This window comes from Hypanus sabinus, chromosome 25 (assembly GCF_030144855.1).
Source record: "Hypanus sabinus isolate sHypSab1 chromosome 25, sHypSab1.hap1, whole genome shotgun sequence".
Classification (NCBI taxonomy): Eukaryota; Metazoa; Chordata; class Chondrichthyes; order Myliobatiformes; family Dasyatidae; genus Hypanus; species Hypanus sabinus.
Genome location: NC_082730.1, coordinates 10,677,676 through 10,691,140, shown reverse-complemented (window position 1 = coordinate 10,691,140; position 13,465 = coordinate 10,677,676). Strand labels below are relative to the sequence as shown.

General features: G+C 44.3%; 1 protein-coding gene across 8 annotated transcripts in view; it reads right to left on the bottom strand.

Moving 5' to 3' along the window:
• The window catches only part of LOC132381001 (ubiquitin carboxyl-terminal hydrolase 49-like), a 105,815-nt gene extending 92,925 nt beyond the window's left edge, over nt 1-12,890 (bottom strand). For 4 of the 8 annotated variants that reach the window (XM_059950058.1, XM_059950064.1, XM_059950065.1 and 1 more), the window contains exon 1: nt 12,756-12,890. The gene's annotated coding sequence lies outside the window, so the exon portion shown is untranslated. Of the gene's footprint in view, nt 1-9,991; nt 10,105-11,474; nt 11,877-12,755 lie in introns of those variants that run through there. The other 4 variants (XM_059950060.1, XM_059950061.1, XM_059950063.1 and 1 more) reach the window with 4 other exon arrangements.
• Between the last annotated feature and the right edge of the window lie 575 nt (nt 12,891-13,465).

Genomic DNA, 13,465 nt, shown 5'->3' with positions numbered 1-13,465 from the left:
AGTAGTTTATCTGCAGGAATTTTCCTTAAAAAGAAAGCACCCCCCCCCCCAATCTCCACAAGTTCTTCCCTTCATCTCTCAACCACTTTGTCCTGTTTCTTTACTGAAGCAGGAAACAGCAGGGGTGAAAGGAGGGGCGTGAACAGTCAAAGCTAATCGAGTGAGGTCTTGCAGTTTAGTCATGTCTCAGAACTATAGCGGAGGCTGACTCTGTTGGTGGGGCAAGCAGGGTGCATTTATAGCTTCAGTTTGCTTTCTTTTTACCAAAGGAAAAAATACTTTGTGCTACCCACCATCCCTTCAAATCTGCTTGGAGAAGTCATATCAAACCAAAGTAAATTTATTGACAAAGTATATACTGTACACAATCCTGAGATTCATTTTCTTGCAGGCATTCATAGTAGATACAACGAAACATTACAGAATCAATGAAAAACCGCACGTGACATAGATAGACAAATAACCAATGTGTAAAAGACAACTAATTGTGCAAATACAAACTAAACAATAAATAATCCAGTACCCAGGACACCTTCAAGGAGCAGAGCCTCAAAAAGGCTGCATCCATCATAAAGGACCCCCACCACCCAGGACATGCCCTCTTCTAATTACCATCAGGAAAGAGTTACAAAGTCGCAAACTCAATGATTCAGGAAAAGCTTCTTCCCTTCTGCCATCAGATTTCTGAATGGACACTGAACCCGTGAACACTACCTCAGAACTTTTTTATTTCTGCTTTTGCATGATCTATTCAATAATTTAACATATACACACACTTCTTACTGTAATTTATAGTTTGTTGCAATGTACTGCTGCCACAAAACAACAAATTTCACAACATATGCCAGTGATATTAAACCTGATTCTGAAATACTACTGAGAAATGAGTAGTACTGCCCTTGAAAACAGAATCAGTTCAGTATTGAAGTGAGTGAACTTCCTATTTGTAATCAGTGACAATCCCTCTAGTAAAAAACGCTTTGCAATTCTACTACAAAGTGTGCCAACCAAAAAGTAAACACTCTACTCATGCCAGAGAGAAGAAACGGGAAAGATTCCTTCTCCATCCCTTTACCTATTACCCCCAAGCTTCTTACTTCATCCCCCTCCCCCACCCACCTAGCTTGTACTTCCTCCCTTCCCCCGCCTTCTTATTCTGGCATCTTCCCTCTTCCTTTCCAGTCCTTGGCCCAAAACGTCAACAGTTTATTCATTTCCACAGATGCCACCAGGCCTGCTGAGTTCCTCCAGCATTTTGTGTGAGATGCTCTGGATTTCCAGCATCGGCAGAATCTCCTGTGTCTACATTAATTAAGTTGTTGCTGACTGCTTAAACTACCTGCGGAAAAAGAAGTCATCACAAAGACTTCCCTTTCATTTTCAAAATTCTGCTCCTTCAGTGATATTAAATCTGATACCAATCCAGTGGTTTAACCAAGTTTACCAAATAAGCCTTATTGACTTTAGAAAGTTCCATTCCCTGGAAATCAGAGGCAATCTTTAGCCCCTCGTCATCCAAAAGTAAGGCCATTAGCTCAATTCTTACACAGATTAGCAATTCAACACAGAATGGGTTGAACTGATGTACTATCTTCCTGCTCAAATGGATATACAGCTCCTGGTGTGGTTAAGATTACAGTAGACAATAGGTGCAGAAGTAGACCATTCGGCCCCTCGAGTCTGCACCGCCATTCTGAGATCATGGCTGATCATTCACTATCAATACCCAGTCCCTGCCTTGTCCCCATATCCCTTGATTCCCCTATCCATCAGATATCTATCCAGCTCCTTCTTGAAAGCATCCAGAGAATTGGCCTCCACCGTCTTCCGAGGCAGTGCATTCCACACCTCCACAACTCTCTGGGAGAAGAAGTTCTTCCTCAACTCTGTTTTAAATAACTGACCTCTTATTCTCAATCCATGCCCTCTGGTACTGGACTCTCCCAACATCTGGAACATATTTCCTGCCTCAATCCTATCAAATCCTTTAATTATCTTAAACGTTTCAATCAGATCCCCTCTCAATCTCCTCAATTCTAGTGTGTACAAGCCCAATCTCTCCAATCTCTCTGCGTAAGACAGCCCTGCCATCCCAGGAATCAACCCAGTGAATCTACGCTGCACTTCAATTGCCAGAATGTCCTTCCTTAAACCTGGAGACCAAAACTGTACACAATATTCCAGGTGTGGTCTCACCAGGGCCCTGTACAAATGCAAAAGGATATCCTTGCTCTTGTACTCAATTCCCCTTGTAATAAAGGCCAACATTCCATTTGCCCTCTTCACTGCCTGTTGCACTTGCTCATTCACCTTCATTGACTGATGAACTAGGACTCCTAGGTCTCTTTGCATTTCTCCCTTACCTAACTCTACACCGTTCAGACAATACTCTGCCCTCTTGTTCCTGCTTCCAAAGTGGATAACTTCACATTTATTCACATTGAATGACATCTGCCAAGTATCTGCCCACTCCCCCAGCCTATCCAAGTCTCCCTGTATTCTCCTAACGTCCTCTTCGCATGTCACACTGCCACCCATTTTAGTATCGTCAGCAAACTTGCTGATATAGTTTTCAATGCCCTCATCTAAATCGTTGACATCTAATTCATATCATACACTAAAGGGGCGGAGAGGAAAACTGGATCAGCCATGACGAAGTGGCAGAGCAGACCCAACGGGCCAATGGCCTAATTCTGTTCCTATATCTTACAGTCTTAAATAACCACCTTTAATGCTGAAGCATTAAATGTGAAAATGACTGAGGAGACACAGGAGACTGTACGTGCTGGAACCTAGAACAATAAAGAATACCTCCAGTGCTCTGAGAGAGAAAATGACTCACATTCCACCCCACTCCCATCGAGCAGCGGCATTTCTGGACATCATTCTGGTTTATGAAGGCCCCTTGTAAAGGCAGGATCTTCATTTTCTCTTGAAATAGTTATTCAAACACATCATATTTCATTCCATATCTTCTCTCTCATCACACAGAAACTCAGGCAGCATCGATGGAGGGGAATAAACAGCAGACATTTCAGGCCAAGACCTTCATCTGGTCCTGCGGAAGGGTCTCAGCCCAAAACGCCGACTGTTTATTCCTCTCTCCACAGATGCTGCCTGACTGGTTGAGTTCCTCCAGCATTCTGCGTGTGTTGCTCTGGACTTCCAGCATCTGGAGAATCTCTAGTGTTTTCTCTCCTCACTGCAGATGTTAGAATCTGGAGATAAAAACGAGCTTCCGGAGGAACTCAGTGGGTCAGGCAGCATCTGAGGAGGGAAATGTACAGTCGGCGACCCTTAAATGGCATCCTATGCCCTTATAGTGGAGAATTGTTGGACAAACTCTGATTGTTTTCTCTGGAACGGTGGAGAGTGAGGGGAGACCCAATATTACTTTATAAAATATGAAAGCCATCGATATAGACTATCAGTCAAAATTGCTAAAACTGTAGAGGATGCAGTGCACTATGCTCTATAGTTTGTTCAAAATTCAGCACTACTTATTATTCTCTGCCCTTCCCAACAGATTCAATAACTTCTAGTATTCCAATGTTACCTTTCTGATCTCGTGCTCCAATGTGAAACTTAACTCTCTGGCCAGAGTTTCCCTGTCCATCTGCATCCTCTGTTACCCTTCTCGAAATGCCCGTTCAATCTCCTCCAGTCTTTATTCCGCAGTGTAGTACTTGATGCCATCCAGTGAACTGTCTTTTTAATACTGCACAGTTTCTCACAGTAGAGTGGTGCAATTTATTGGTAATTCTAAACCATCAAAACACTCCAGCTATTCACCCACTGCTGCACTAGAATTCGCCAGAGGCTGCTAAGTTCTAACATCAAAACAAAAAGCACAACGTGCTGCTGAAAAGCTGGCCAGCACTCCTAACACATTACAGAAATGTATTTGAGAAACAACATCTTGATGCAATTTCAAGATCAGAAAACGAGAGGCACCATCATTCAAACTAGAAACTTGAGATACACCACAACAATCCATGGACTAACAAGGTATGAAATCATACAAAGGGCCTCAGATTCAAACCCTCTACCCCCATTCCTTTCAATGCTCAGTAACCTGGGTAAACTGGGTGTTACCTATGGCCCTGACACACGTGTCAAATAAAGCTAATCTTTAAAAGATCACTAAATCTTTAGAAAAAAGTGAACTCAAGGAAGTGGAGTGAAGGAAGTGACGTGAAAAGGAAGGCTATTGGAGTCCAGTTGAATCCAATCCCACCTAACACCTACGTGTAAGTAGTTGGAGTAGTTGCTCCAAGGAGAAAGAAGCGACCAGGAGCCTTATTGCTGCAATGGCCACTAACTTCTCCTAACCCACTACCCTGGGACTTTCCTGGGTCACTGTGAACAATGGGGATGGCATGGCAGCCCGGTGGTCAGCACGACGCTTTACGGCACCAGTGACCCGGGTTCAATTCCCGCCGCTGCCCCAAAGTTCTCCCCGTGAGCGCATGGGTTTCCTCCGGGTGCTCCGGTTTCCTACCGCAGTCCAAAGACGTACTGGTTAGTAGGTTAATTGGTCATTGTAAATAGTCGCAGGATGAGGCTTGAATTAAATCGCGGGACTGCTGGTTGGTGTGGCTTAAAGGGCCAGAAGGGCCTGTTTGACGCTGTAGCTCAATAAATAAATAAATTACTCAGGACTAATTAAAAATATTGTGTGCATTTAACAGAAAGGAAGATGCGCTAGCGACAGAGTCAGAGTAAATTTATTATCAGAGTACATAAATGTCATGATATACTACCCTGAGATTCATGTTCTTCAGGCATACTAAATACAATATTAGAATAATAATCATAACAGAATCAATGAAATTCAGTGTAAAGTCATTCAGAATCTCCGGGGGTGCCTTTTCTTTGCGGAATGTGACAGCATTTTCATACGCAGCAAGGTCCTACACACAATGGCACAGTGGTCTGAGAATTGTTTCTTAGTGTTGCCGAGTGAAAATTAGGAACTGTGAGGAATTTGAGAATTCCCGCCACCATCAGTAAGGACAGTTCGTGCATTCTCCCCGTGACCGTGTTTGTTTCCTCCGGGTGCTGGAGTTTCCTCCCACATTCTAAATACGTAGCGGTTAGGATTAATAAGTTGTGGGCAAGCTACATTGGCACTGGAAGCATGGTGACACTTGTGGGCCATCCCCAGCACTTCCTCAGACTGTATTGGTCACTGACAAAAAACGTCACATTTCCCTGTACATGACAAATTAATCTAATATTTAATCTTTAGAATAGTTCCTGATCATTTGCAAAAGAAATTCCTGGGTTCTTCTGTCTGTATTCAAGACAGTAGATAAGTTTAACACCTCATCTGATAAGGTAGTGTGTTCCAGGAACCATGTGGGGGAAAGAAAACTTGCCTCAAATCTTCTTTAAACTCTCCCCTCTCACCTTAAACATGCCTTCTAGTATTTGACATCACCACCCCGGGCAAAGGATCATCTACCTTAACCAAGTCTCCCATATCTTTATACACCTCAACCAGCTCCCCCCTTCAGCCATGGACACTGTAGAGAAAACAACTTAACTTCACCCAACATCAGCTTATAGCTATTACTCTCCAATCTGAGCAATAATCTGGTGAAAAGATTACAGACTCTCCTTATTTCCAATCAAAATATACAGTGAAGTGCATCATTTGTACCAATGACTAACACAGTCTGAGGATGTCCGGTGCCAACACAGGATGCCCACGACTCACTAACACTGACCCGTACATCTTTGGAAGGTGGGAGGAAACCAGAGCACCCAGAGGAAACCTACACAGTCATGGTAAAAACGTACAAGCTCCTTACAGACAGTGGCGGGTATTGAACCCTGATCAGTTCATGTTGCGCAAACTGCCTGGTTACCATGCCACCCTCAAATTCTAATACATTGAAGTCCCAAGTCTCTGAAGATAATTTCAAACTGTTGACCTTCTGAGTGGAAGCCAGAGCTGAGCCACAACTCCAGTTCTACTCTGTTAACGTAGAATCCCAGTGAAAAGTTACTACCATCTACTCGGTGGGCACTTTATTAAGTACCGCCTGTACCTAATGAAGTGGCCACTGAGTGTACATTCGTGGTCTTCTGCTGCTGTAGCCCTTCCACTTCAAGGTTCAACATGTTGGACATTCAGAGATGCTCTTCTGCACAGCACTGTTGTAACGCGTGATTATTTAAGTTACTGTCACCTTGAACCAATCTGGCAACTTCCCTCTGACCAATCTAATTGCCAAGGTCCTTTCGCCCACAGAAATGCCAGTCACTTGATTTTTTTCCCTTTGCGCAATTCTCTGTAGATTGTATAGCGACTGCTGTATATGAAAATCCCAGGAAGACAACTGTTTCTGAGATACTCAAACCACCCCATCTGGCACCAAAAACCATTCCACAGTCAGTCACTGAGCTCACATCTCTTCCTCATTCTGATGATTGATCTGAATGACAAATGAACCTCTTGACCATGCTTTAATGCATGGGACTGCTGCATGGTTGGCTGATTAGATATGTGTATTAACAAGCATAAAATGGCCACTGCTGGCGTACAAGCTGATGTTCTCAGACACTAAATGGCAAAAACTAAAAAAAAGGAATTCATCTGCAACTGAATAGAATTTTTAAAAGCCAGTTGTGTGGGTGTTTGTAAAATAGTCAGTCATCAAAGTTGGTGCTGCTTTAAGAAGAGCAACTGAGTGAAATGTGCAGGTGATTTTTTTTTGTATCGTCTGCAAGGACGATAACAAATAAAAGAAACTATGTTATGTAATCGCATTGTGGGGAAAGAATTTTGAAATGAAAGGGACTATTTAAGAATACAGTGAATCCGGTTAATTGGGTCACCGGTTAATCAGGGCAGCCAATAATGGGACAATTCTTAAAGAACAAAAACGAATTGAGAATATAGCCAGGACTCCATTCATTTGTTTGGAATATAATGTTGTTTATTTGGGGTAGGAGAATGCTGTCAGTTTCTAACTAGTGTCAGATGAGTCCACATGTGCACGTTAGACACTACACTGTGCTTCGAGCAAACAGTTTTCAAATAGTGTCAGCTGCATGTGCTTGTCTTCAAAAAGCAATGATTTTTGTCACTGGTAGTTGTCCAGAGATAAGCAGTAAGATAATTCAGGACTATTTTGCTCACTGCAGTTTCAAGCATTCAGATTTGGAGATGCCAGAAATGGCTAGGAGTGAAAATTAAACGATTTCACTACTTCAAAGAGTTAGAAACTACACAGAATTTGAAGCTATTGACAATCATCTTGAAAGTTACAATGAAAATGAAGATTTAGAGGATGAAACTGCCTTAGGTATCGTCCCTGATTTTGTTCATTTCCAGTCAATCATAAGAACACAGTGGCATACACTGGATGAATTGCCCTATCGATAACCATTAGGAACTAAAACACAGTTTTATAGTACTGTAGTGATACTGATAGTATTCTAATTTGTTCTGTATTTAATTTAAATACATAATTTATTACTCAGTTAAACGGCAGTTTATCTTTTTATACCTTTTTAACTATTTCCAGGAAACATTGGCTAATTGAGGAAACTGCTTAATCGGACCAAAATGTCCTGGTCCCGATGTGTCCCAATGATGTATCACAGGCTTATTAGAATAGTTTTGTACCTTTTTGCATTTAGACAGTAACAAGCTCGTTCATTCGTGTAATAACTTTAATGCGAAAGAAGCACTCCATGTGCTTCACAATTCAAGTCAAGACATTAGATAGAAAAGCCTGGAGTACAAGACACTGGAGAGGTATTGTGCTCCGTTTTGTCTCTCTGCTAATAAGACGTTACTAACTGAAGAAATGATTTACAAGGATGTTGCCAGAACATGAGGGACTGAATTACCGAGAGGGTCAGACAGGTGAGGACTTTATTCCTTATCATGTAGGAGACTGAGAGATGACTTTATAGAGGTGTATAACATTATGAGTGGCATAGACAGGGTGAACACATAATATTTTAATCTAGATGGGTTATCAACAACTAGATAGCACAGGTTTAAAGCAGAGGGGAAAGATTAAATAGGAACTTGAGGGGTAACTTTTTTTTAAATACAAAGGGTGGTATCTCTGTGGAATCAGCTGCCGGAGGAAGTGGTTGAGTTGGGTACAATAACAACTTCTAAAAGACTGAGGCAGGTACACGGAAAGTTTTGAAGGTTATGGGCCAAACATGGGCAAATGGGACAAGTGTGGATTGGTCCACATAGATTGGTTGAACCAAGAGGCCTGTTTGTATGGCTGTATAACTCTGACTTACAAACAGCCCACACATGTACCGGTGGGATGAATCTACCATGTGGGTACTCAGACAGGCTTGATTTCTGACGGGAACAGTTCAGGTTACAGGAAGTTAACCAGAACAGAACCCAGGAAAATCCGAGAGTGAACCTGTACTGTACTGTCAAAGGCTTCGTTTAGCCTTAAGGAGCATGCAAAAGACCAGACCCTGAGGCCTATCAGCTGAAGACAGATTCTGTACTTTTTAGAATCGATCTTAAAGTTTCTTGCTTGATTTTAAAGCTCTGAATGTTCAGGAACCGGAGTACATCACAGAACTGCTTTTGTTTCACAATCCCGCTCCAGCTCTCGGGTATTCTTCAGTCAAATCTCAAATTTAAACTATCTCCCTCAAAAGATACTGGTAAGGACAGCTTTTTTTGAACTGCACTCCTAAACTGTGGAATTTCAATATCTAAAACTATAAGGGATGCAGATTCAGTTGACACTTTTAAACACCAGCTTAAAACCTATTTATTTAACCTTGCTTTTTGCCTTTTATTTTCAAGTTATTTATATTTTGTCTTTTATTTTCATTTTATATCTTGTCTTTTATCTTCATGTTTGCACTTTAGCCTGCTGTAAAGCAATTTGAATGACAATGTCTGCATGAAAAGTGATCTATCAATAAGTTGTTATTATTATTAAGAGTGAACCAGTACGTTCAGGATGATTACGGTGACCAAAGTTGGGGGACAGCAATGCCAGAACGGTATTGAGGAGGTGTGAAGAAGCACAAGGGCAAGAACTGAAGGTCCTGTAGAAAGGATTGTAATATGGAGGCATTGATTCAGAGGAGCCAGTGTGAACAGAGGGGTCAAAAGGCCTAAATCTGCTCCTAAATCTTACTGTCTTATGGAAACTGTGGGAAGTGGCAGTCTGATGGGTTTTTGATGTTAAATATAACTATTTCTTTTCTCACAGATACTGCCTGACCCACTGGTGTCTTTATTTATTTAACCATACAGCGCAGAGTTGGCCCTGCTAGTACATCGAGTCATGCTGTCCCAGCAACTCCACAGTGCCAATTAACCCTAATGTGACCATGGGACAACTTACAATGACCAATTAATCTACCTAGTACGTCTTTGGACTGTGGGAGGAAACCAGAGCACCCAGGGAAACCCCACACTTTCCACGTTTCACTGCGTGTTTCGATGTACTGTATGTGTAATAAATAAATGAATCTGAATCTCACTGAAAGAAAACAGAGGGATATGTGGGAGTGAAGCATTAGATTGATCTTGGGGTGGATTAAAATATCGGCACAACATCTTGGGATGAAGGGCCTGTACTCTGCTCTACCATTCCACAGTATGTTCTTTGTTACAATTAAAATCTGCCTTCAGACAATCAACTCTGTTTGTCTTTGGTTTTTGCATTTGGTTTCTTTGCCAATCACATTCAAGGTCTGCATGTTCTTCACACCACCTCCCATGCCAAATGGAAGTTTTCCTTCAACCTTTGTGCATCTCTCCATGATATTAACTACTTTAATCAAAGTTTATCACAGTCTCATCCATCCCAAGGAATCAACCCACCCAATATTTCCAGCAGATCTACATTCCTTAAACCCACATGCACATGTCCTTTAGTGCCCCCTCCAAAGTTTTTACACCTCTCTTGCGACAAAGGGCCAAAAACCGGACTCTAAATTCCATTTGTGGCCAGATTTATTGTAACTTGGTCACCTTATTACAGGAGAGACGTTGTCAAGCTGGAAAGGATGCAAGATTTTGCAGATGCTTGGAATCCAGAGCAACACACACAGGATTCTGGAGGAGCTCAGCAGGTCAGGCAGCATCTATGGAGTGGAATAAACAGACCTGGGTCCTGATGAAGATGCTCAACCTGATTTGTATAAACATTACACAAGACAAGCTTCTTCACTCGTCCATGCAGCAAAACCAATACCTGCTTCTAAACAAAAAAACTGGAAGCACTCAGTGAGTAAGGCACCATCTGTGGAGGGAAATGGACAGGCCCCTCCTCCATCTGTCTATCATTACCCCCTCCCCATCTGGATCCTAGATCCAGCCTGACCCCTTCTCCCCATACTTATCATCTCTACGTCTACCCAAATTGTCCACCGTCCATTTTTCTCCACAGATGCTGCCTGACGCGCTGAGTTCCTACAGCATTTTCACTTGTGGTTACGTTTCTCAGGTCTGTTTCCCAAGACTGGAAAAACACACCCTCATTATTCCTACCCGTTACCAAAGGACTTATATACAGAGAGGTGCCAGAAAAGAGCCAGTTAAATGCTCCCACCCACACTGCTCATGGACTGTCAGTCCCACTACCATCAGGGAAGAGACTACATAACATCCACGCCAGGACCACCGGACTCAAAAAACAGTTTCTTTCCCCAAGCAGTAAGGAAAACACCTCCACCCACAAACCCACTCCACCACATCCCCAACCACCTCTACTTTATCATTTCCTGTCAGTCACCTTATGTACAGCCACTTCTGTGCATAGCTTCACTTCATGGACATACAGTCAATGCATATAAGCTATCTTATGTATTTAAATCATTGTGTTCTTTATATTATCGGGTTTCTTTTTGTGCTGTAACAATTATTTAGTTCTCCTATACACTTGTGTACTGGAAATGACATTAAATAATCTTGAATATTTTGCAAAAAAAAGCTCAGCGCATTCAAAAATTCCACAGCAAGGTGATCAGTATGCAGAATTTCTCCCTGCCCATTCTGCACTTTAAAAACTTGCACCTCTCGTATAACCACAGACCTCGATGTGGAATATGCTGGCAAATTGCAAAATAACACCATTGAATGCTAAAAATATAAAGTACCCTCCAAGGCACATTTCACCCTCAAAGGTGGCTAGTTACAGCCACCTGCTTTTTTTTTGAACCAGATCAGAGGGCGCAGCCATTCCGCCAAGTCCACGAAAAGCAGGACGCAAAGGGGAAAAAATATCTACATCTGTCAACGATTACGGCAGAAAATTCAAAGGATGGTACACTGGCGTCATAAATCACAACTTCCATCGTCCAGAAACAATGCCGAGAAGGTAGCGTGGGACAGTTCACACGTTGTACACACATGGGGAACCCTTTTGTAGCGATGAAGCCACTAAAATCCCATGCTTCACTACCACACACACACACACACACAAAGTTTACAAAAAAAAACATTCGCTTCTGACCTCTCCATCCTGGTTTTGCCCGCGGAGGATCTGACACGAGCGAAAGCAGCTACGATTTACACGCGCGTTGCGATTTAAACACGTTCACCGTTTGAAAAGCGGCAACAACAACAACAAAAAGACCATGCGACGCGGGCGCAGGAGCCATCATGAGAGCAACACGACAGACAGGCTACACTTCATCCAATCCGCCGAGATGGGATCGACGCAACGACACCCAAGGGAGGGAGGAGGGACGGAGGGAGGGAGAGTGAAGAAAGGGAGCTTTGCCTTACGTTCCTCGCCCAGGGGGAAGGGGGGCTCGTCGAGGCGCAAATCTGGATTTTCCACCGGACTAAAAGTTGAAGTATTAGAGATAAATCTATACTCATTGATGGGAGCGGGATTACTGACGGACGGCGGCGGCATCATAATCGCCATGTCACACCCCGGGGCAGGGGGAGGGAGGGAGGGGGGGGGTCAGAGCGGGGGGGGGGGGTCAGAGAGGGGCGGGGAAATCAGAGAGAGGGAGTAGGGTGGGTGGGGGAATCAGGGAGGGGCAATCGGAGGGGGGAATCTGGGGGATCAGAGTGGAGGAATCTGGGGGAATCAGAGTAGGGGATCTGGGGGAATCAGAGTGAAGGAATCTGGGGGCTTCAGAGTGGAGGAATCTGGGGGGTCAGAGTGGGGGAAACTGGGAGGGTCAGAGTGGGGAGATCGGGGGGATCAGAGTGGGGAGATCGGGGGGTCAGAGTGGGGAGATCTGGGGGGTCAGAGCGGGGGGTTCTGGGGGTGTCAGAGCGGGGGAGTTCTGGGGGTGTCAGTGGGAGCTCTGTGGGTGTCAGAGTGGGGGCTCTGGGGGTGTCAGAGTGGGGGATCTGGGGGTTTCAGAGTATGGGAAACTAGGGGTTTCAGTGGGGGAAACTGGGAGGTCCGAGTGGGGTGATCTGGGGGGGTCAGAGTGGGGGTTCTGGGGGTGTCAGAGTGGGGGAATCTGGAGGGATCTGAAGGGGGTGTAATCAGGAGGGATCAGTGATAGGAATCAGAGGGACCAGGGAGAAGGGAATCAGTAGAGGAGGGTGACCAGGGAGAGAGGAGATGGAGAGGGTGCGAAAGTGGACAGGGTGGAATGAGAGGAGTGAGGATTTCAGAATGAGTGGGTGCTGAGTGTTGGGGACTGAAGAGTGAAAGGGGTTGAGGGTTGGGTTTAAGGGGTAAGTACCTTCCCTGGGTCGCACAGGTCCCTGCCTCCCTCCCTTAACGAAGCACTGAGCGGTGCCCCGGCCCCACTCAGTCACTCACCCACCAGCCAGCCGCTGCCACAGCGGGCCGCCCTGCCGCCACTGACCGGCCTCGGGCGCTCCAGGCCCGGCCGGGCCCCGCCGCCTCCATCCACCCCCAGAACAATGGGCCGCCGCAGGAAGTGGCGGGGCGGCGCCATTGCTGCCGTGACGTCAGCGGTCAGGGTTCAGCGGGCAACCATGTGACCAGGGGATCGGACCCACACCATTGACTCGCTGTGCGGACGTTCTCTCGGCACACGAACACACTGCGGACAACGTTCCCCCTATCTCTTTTACAGCCACACCGTTGCTCTGAGCAGCAAGTTTTCACGCGGGCTGAAAACTGCACGGCACTTTAATAAAGTATGATATAAAAGAAAATGCCAACTGCGTGGCCACCAAGGCTATGTTCGCTGGAGCACGGCCACACATCTTGAAGGGAACACTGACTGGTACAGTAACTTCTAAAGAGAGCTCTTGAGAAGTTTTCATCCATCTTAACAGATTTAATGGTTGGACACATCACCAAGTAGCTCCCTAAGGATTTTTTTTTTCAAAAGATGTTTGTCAATAACAAACTTGATTCATATTCCATAGGCCAAATTATTCAAGTGGGAGATTTATTTTTCCTATATATATACACACACACACACATACTCATACGCACAAACACATGTGTGTATTATTGCAACATATAGTCATTTTATTTATTTATGTATTTGTTGAGTG